Below are 7,399 nucleotides of genomic sequence, written 5' to 3'. Positions count from 1 at the left end.
CATTTCTTTGCGCTCTGAAGGATACCTATTGGTAGAATTCTACCTGGTAATTATTTTCTTTGAAGAAAGGAAAATATATTTTTAAACTGGCTTCCATTATTTTTAGTCTGATAAGCCAATTGCCACTCTGACTTCTAAAGTTGATACTTTGAGGTGAATATGTCTTCTTTTTAAGATGGATTTATTTATTTTAGGGGAGGAAGGGCAGTGGCAGAGGGACAGTGTTTCAAGCAGACTGTGCGCTGAATGTGGGCCTAAAATGGAGCCCAATCTCACAACTCTGAGATCACAACCGGAGTCAAAACCAGGAGTCAGAGGCCTACCCGACTGTGCCACTTATCTACCCTTGAAGTGACTACATGTTCTCTGTCAGGCTGTTTTTATATTTGTCTTTTTCTCTTGGTTCTAAATATTTTTACTAGCATATGTTCAAGTGTTGTGTTATTTGTATAAATCCTGCTTTGATTTGGTAGGGTTAATGAATCTTTAGAATAATTTCTTTCATTGGCTTGAGATAATAAGTAGCCATTCTCTCTTCAAGCAATGATTCAGCCTTTTTATCTCTTTAAACCTTCTTTAGGAACTCATAGCAGGGATGTCCCTACATCTTTTGTCCCTAACCCTCATTTCTTATTTTTCTATCCTTTTGCTTCTCAAAACTTGATTCTGAATATTTTCTACTGCTCTGTATTCCATTTCACAAGCTTTCTTTCTAGCTATATCTAATCTGTAAAATTCTTTCATTGAGTTCCTAATGTAGCCACTATACTTGTAAAAATTTAGATATTATTCTCTTGATTGCTTTACATTTCTGCTAAGTTTCTTACTCTCATCTTTATCCTCCATACATAATAACTTCCATTTAAAGTTTATTTGTGGGGGCAGCCCTGGTGGCTCAGTGGTTTGGTGCCACCTTCAGCCCAGTGTGTGATCCTGGAGACCTTGGATGAACATCTGTGGGCTCATGATTGTGCGTGTGACATTTGTGGTCCTCATCTCCTATGGTTACATAATAGTGATCATCCTGAGGATGGGTTCAGGAGCTGGGAGATGCAAGGCCTTCTCCACCTGTGCCTCCCACATGACTGCAGTGACCCTCTTTTTTGGGACTGTCTTTGTCATGTATGCCCAGCCAGGAGCAATTGAGTCCATGGAGCAGGGCTAGGTGGTCTCCGTCTTCTACACATTGGTCATCCCAATGCTCAATCTCTCATCTACATCTGCGAAACAAGGATGTGAAGGAGCCTGGGTGGAGGCTGGGCCAGAAAAACATGGCCATGTGAAGGATGTGGTGAAGGGAGTCTGAGAGTTCTGCAGGCTAGATGGAGGGGATGGTGTTTGCCAGGACTTGGGTGTTTAAATTTTTAATGAACAGGAAGCAATTTCATTCATGCAAGAGAAATAAGCTTTACAGGGATGATGTACCTAAAATCAACAATAATATATTGTGCCTTTTAAATTTATTAAAATTGTACATCCTAGGATAAGTGACTTTTTCAGAGTACAATTTTAAAAGTGAGTCTATCGAAAGATGAATGGATAAAGAAGATGTGGTTTATGTATACAATGGAATATTACTCAGCCATTAGAAATGACAAATACACACCATTTGCTTAAACGTGGTTGGAACTGGAGGGTATTATGCTGAGTGAAATAAGTCAATCGGAGAAGGACAAACATTATATCTTCCATTCATTTGGGGAATATAAATAACAGTGAAAGGGAATAGAAGGGAAGGGAGAAGAATTGGGTGGGAAATTATAGAAAGGGAGACAGAACATGAAGAGTCCTAAATCTGGGAAAAGAACTAGGGGTGGTGGAAGGGGAGGAGGGCGGGTGGTGGGGGTGAATGGGTGACGGGCACTGAGGGGGGCACTTTACGGGATGAGCTCTGGGTGTTATTTTGTATGTTGGCAAATTGAACACCTATAGAAAATAAATTTATTATTAAAAAAATAAAAAATAAAAGTGAGTCTTCAGTTAGGAAACTACCTGAGGGTTACTGGGAGAAGATCGTTGGGGCATGGGATAACTGGGAGATGGTCATTAAAATATGTGTGTGATGTGATGAGCAGGGGTGGTTATACGCAACTGATGAATTACTGAACACCACATCTGAAACAAGATATAGTAATAGTTGGCTAATGAATCATGTGTCAAAAAATGTGCATTCCTAAATAGGCATTCACATAGTGAAATGAGGAAGTCCTAATCCCCTTCACAACAGAACACTGAAGACACGGAATGAGAATGTCACTACATACAAATGTGACAATTGCACAGTATACGGTAAAAAGATTAAAAATGCCAACCCGATGTTGGGTGTGATCATATTTATGTAATGGACAAGAACAAATTGGGACACCTGGGTGGCTCAGTGGTTGAGCATCATGCTCTATCCCTGAAGCCCATGTGGGGGATCCTGGAGGAGCCTGCTTCTCCCTGTGTCTCTATCTCTGCCTCTATCTCTGTGTCCCTCATGAATAATAAATACAACTTTTAAAAAAAGAAAAAACAAATTAAGTAAAAGACACAAGTGCCCCCAGGCCAACATCTCCCCAACAAGTGACATAATGGAAACCCCAGAACTCCCAAAGGGCTGGGACAGTGATTGAGGTAAACAGAGGGGCATCCTCACTGCATGCCAACACATTCAAAGTGCTTGAATTTCTCAAACATATTTTGGTTCCATGATTTAGAAAAGCAACCTCTTCCTGACCCCTCTGCAGGAACAGAAATGTATTCAGGGTGGTCATCTTCCACTTCTGAGTCAGACTCTGCTGAGGAGCTGCACGGAGACCAACGGAGATGATCCCAGAGGGGATTGTTTTTCCTGACAGTTCATTTCAGCTTGCAGATAATGATACGAGTAAGGTGATGGGGAAAGGGGTGATGAAATGGCTTTGGGCTCAGGAGTTCACACCTGCCACCCCTGGGAGGACAGTCAACTCAGGGCCACAGTGAGGCTATTAGAGTTTATGATCCTCTTTTACTCACCCCCTGAGGACCACAGAAACGTCTGGATTTTGGTGCCTGGATGGGTAGAGGAGGGCAGGTCAGACAAAGCTTGGTGACAGGAGACCCAGGAGAACCAGGAGTCCCAGAGCACTCCAGAAGCCAGAACACAAACAAGCTCACGTAATTGGCCATTCAAGGCTCCAAGTCACAGCCATGCAGGAGGAGAGACCTACCCAGCACAGTGACCCCAAAGTGCAGGTCCTTGCTCTGCTGCCTGCCTGATGCAACAAGATGTGGAAACTGAGGTGAGCTGAGACCCTTCCCTCTCATGAGTCGACCAAGATCAAGGAGTCTCCTGAAGCCTGAACCTCAGGTATCCATCAGACTACCTGGGTCCCTGAGGGTCCTACCCTGCCCCCTCCCCACTCTCTCTTCATTGCATGGGAGACATTAATGAAAGATGAAGGGTGAGAGTCCTCCTGCTAACCTAGTCATCATCAGCACGATGTGGGCCAGGAGCTTGGGAGACCCTGGGAGAGCAGGTGCTGGCTGTGTGATCTTGAACAGTCATGTCCCTCACCTGGAAGAAGTAAGGGTCAAGGCAGCCATCCCTCAGGGTGCCATGTATGAAGGACACCATGTGTGTAAGGGAAGCATTAGAACTAAGGTAGACAGTAAGCACTCAGGGCTTGCCTCAGCAGCTGAACAGGTGACCCCACTCCTGCCATGGCTAGCACTGAACAGGTGACCCCACTCCTGCCCTGGCTAGCACTGTCTTGGGTTTCACGGTCATTCCAGCTAAAGAGACCGGTTTTCATTGTAAACAGAGATCACAGCACCAGGCTCCCTCAGTGACCTGAAGTGCATTTCTCAGGCTCCAATCAGTAGGTTACCAGAGTACTGAGCACACCCTTCTAAGGGACATGGCCACAGGGTCGGGGATGCAGAAATACGGTAGACCAGGGCCAGCCCTGGGAGCTCATGGCTCAGTAAAAAGGCCGACTTTACAACAAACAGTTGAAATTTGATGGGACACTGGCAGTGAGGGGGCGTGACCAGGCTGCTGATGGCACAAACAGGAAACTGTCACATCAGAGAGGTGACAGAGAGCCCATTGGGAGATGAGAGCTGGTCACACACTAAAGTTGGATGTGGGTAGACAGACATTCATGCCAGATGGAGAGAATCAGAGAATCTCCGAGCATGATGTCCCTGTCTGGAGCTGAGGGTTCCAGACCCTTCTGGGTTCCTCTCCAGGTCCCTCAGCTGGTGGGGAAGCTGTCACTCATTTGCATTAGGGAGCACTATGACATGAGGGAGGATTTGGTGACTCTGCACAAGGAGCTCTGTGTGGGACACAAAGTAGGGAATGGGCAGGCTAGAGCTCATTATGAATCCATTGCGACCATTCACATGAGACATGAGAAGGGTCTTGAGTTGACCAGTGTGGTGGAGGCAGGGGGTGTCAATGCAGATTGTCAGGACACAGCCCAGGATGATCAGGGTAAAGGGAGACGGGTGTGGTGTGGCTCCCGGTGGTGACCTCCTCCACCTGGACCTGAGCAAGCAGTTTTGAACAGGATGACTTGGGTCCTTGGGGACCAACTGCCCTTGGAAGTCCAGGCTCTGAGAGTGAGTGACCTGAGCTTGACCTGTGATGAGCAGCTGTTCTCAGTCTGTGGTCCATGGTCAGCATCATGCTGCTTCCTTTTTACGGTTGTCTAGTTCTCTGCCAGACAACACAGTACAACTCACTAGTGCAGCTATGGTACTAACGCTGCCGAGAACAGCCCCCTGCAGTCTCCCTGTGCACCTGTGCGCACTTCCAGAGGGAAAGTGAAGACACAGGTGAGGACAGGGATCCTCCACATCAGTAGAAAATGACAAAAGTGTCCTGATTTACACTCCCTTCCAGTGGCTTCCGTCCTAACCGCTGGTTACTGCCCCTCTGCTTAGTTTGAGATATTGGGGCGGGTGTGCAGGAGGACGTTTTTAATGTGGGAACTTGCTTTCTCCGGATGATTAGCAGGGTTGTGCACATTTTCAAACGTGTACGGCACATCTGGCTCCTCTCCTCTCCTCTGTGTGTCACTTCCTTGACTCTCTATTATGGATGTTCTCAAACACTCAGACATGGAACTAGAGCAATAATGGATTGCCTATTTGCACCAACCAACTTCAATAATTATCAGTCAACAGTCAATCATATCTAATCCCTCTCAACAGTGACTTTAAAGACAACTTCAATTTAACTATTCTTCACGAAGAAGATAATATTATCCTTAATATTATACAAGTTCCATTTAGTGCTTTAATTGTCCAGATTGGCTCATTTTCCCTTTATACATTGTTTTGGAAATGGATTAAATAACATCCATCCACTGTTCTCCGATGCCTCTAAGTCTCTCATTCACTGGCTGCCTGTCCCTCTATTTTCTTTTTTTTAATAATAAATTTATTTTTTATTGGTGTTCAATTTGCCAACATACAGAATAACACCCAGTGCTCAACCCGTCAAGTGTCCCCCTCAGTGCCCGTCACCCGTTCACCCCCACCCCCCGCCCTCTTCCCCTTCCACCACCCCTAGTTCCTTTCCCAGAGTTAGGAGTCTTTATGTTCTGTCTCCCTTTCTGATATTTCCTACCCATTTCTACTCCCTTCCCTTCTATTCCCTTTCACTATTATTTATATTCCCCAAATGAATGAGAAGATATAATGTTTGTCCTTCTCCTTTTGACTTATTTCACTTTCAATATTATTACTTCAACTTTTTTATTGAAGAAAACCGGATTTTTATCCTGCAAAGCTTCTCACTCACATCACAGGTTTTGCTGATCATGTCCCTGTAGGGTTGATTAGCATATTGTGTTGCTTCTTACATTCTGGGAAACTGGTAGGTCCTAGAGGCTCAGTCTGACTTACAATTGATTTTTGGTAGGAATATTTCATAACTATTGTGTGTACTTCCACTCGGAGGTCCACCTGGCTGCATCTCTTGATTTGTATTAACAGTGGTCATTAATCTTACCTAAACTCGTTGTTTCATTGGGGGTTTATAAGATGAGAATACTCAAATTCTGTATTTCAATCTTCATTTATTAGTTCCAATATTCTAAGGGAAAATTCCTTAAACAACTATTTCCAGGCAGCCTGTGTGCCTCAGCAGTTTAGCAGCACCTTCAGTCCAAGGTGTGATCCTAGAGACCCGTGACCCAGTCCCACGTCGGGGTCCCTGCATGGAGCCTGCTTCTCCTTCTGCCTGTGTCTCTGCCTCTCTCTGTCTCTCATGAATAAATAAATAAAATATTTAAAAATAAGAATTAGAAATGGGTGGGAAATCTCAGAAAGGGAAATAGAACATGAGATACTCCTAACTCTGGGAAATGAACTAGGGGTGGTGGAAGGGGAGTAGGGCAGGGGGTGGGGGTGACTGGGTGGCAGGCACCGAGGGGGGCACTTGACGTGATGAGCACTGGGTGTTATTCTGTATGCTGGGAAATTTAACACCAATAAAAATATTTTTATTATTTTAAAAAATAAGAATTAAAAAAATAAACAATTATTTCCCCACTGTGAGGGTCATTGTGTGAATTCCCTCAGCATCATCTTCCAAAGGAAGACAATGAAGGGGTTTTCTTCCTCAATATTATGAATTCATGTATTTTTAGAATGGTTGATGTGCTTCAATTAAATTCTCTCAGTTTAAAATGCTGGTGAATATTCTAGAGTCTTGTTCATTATTCATTATTTTTAATTTTTTTAATAATAAAATATTATTCGGCCCCTGGTTGAGTATTGCTGATGTGTGAGTGTATTTCTGTTTTTTGACTCCATTCCTTTGGTCTATGTCTATCCTTGTGCAAGCACAACACTGTTCTGCTTCAAAGTCAGTTTTTAAATCAGGAAGTGTTAGCCCTCCTACTTTGTCCTTTTCCAATATTGTTCAACTATTTAGGGTCAATGCTGAAAACAAAACAAAACAAAACAACCCCCCCAAAAAACAACAGGGAATTGGAATTTCCATAGGATTAATTGAATCCGTACATAAATATGGGGAGTACTACATCTAGACCTTAGTAAACCTTCCAGTCCATGATCATGGGATATCTTTACATTTATGTAGGTCTTCTATCATTTCTTCTAGCAATGTCTTGTACTTTTCCTGTATCTACTAAGATGATCATGTAGTTTTTCCCCTTAATTCCATTTGTATGGTGTATTCCATTTGTATGGTGTATTACATTCAGTGACTTTTGTGTATTGACCTGTCCTTGCACTCCTGGGATAACTCTCACTTGGTTATGCTGTATAATCCCTGTGAAGTTCTGCTGGATTTAGTTTACTTGGACTTGGATAAGGATTCTTATATCCATATTCATTACATATTGATATGTAGCTTCATTTCCTTGCAACAACTTTGACTCCGTTTAGTGTGAAAACA

Source organism: Nyctereutes procyonoides, unplaced genomic scaffold (genome assembly GCF_905146905.1).
Source record: "Nyctereutes procyonoides isolate TBG_1078 unplaced genomic scaffold, NYPRO_anot_genome, whole genome shotgun sequence".
Classification (NCBI taxonomy): Eukaryota; Metazoa; Chordata; class Mammalia; order Carnivora; family Canidae; genus Nyctereutes; species Nyctereutes procyonoides.
The sequence above is the reverse complement of the archived record's forward strand: the minus strand, read 5'-3'. Positions refer to the sequence as shown.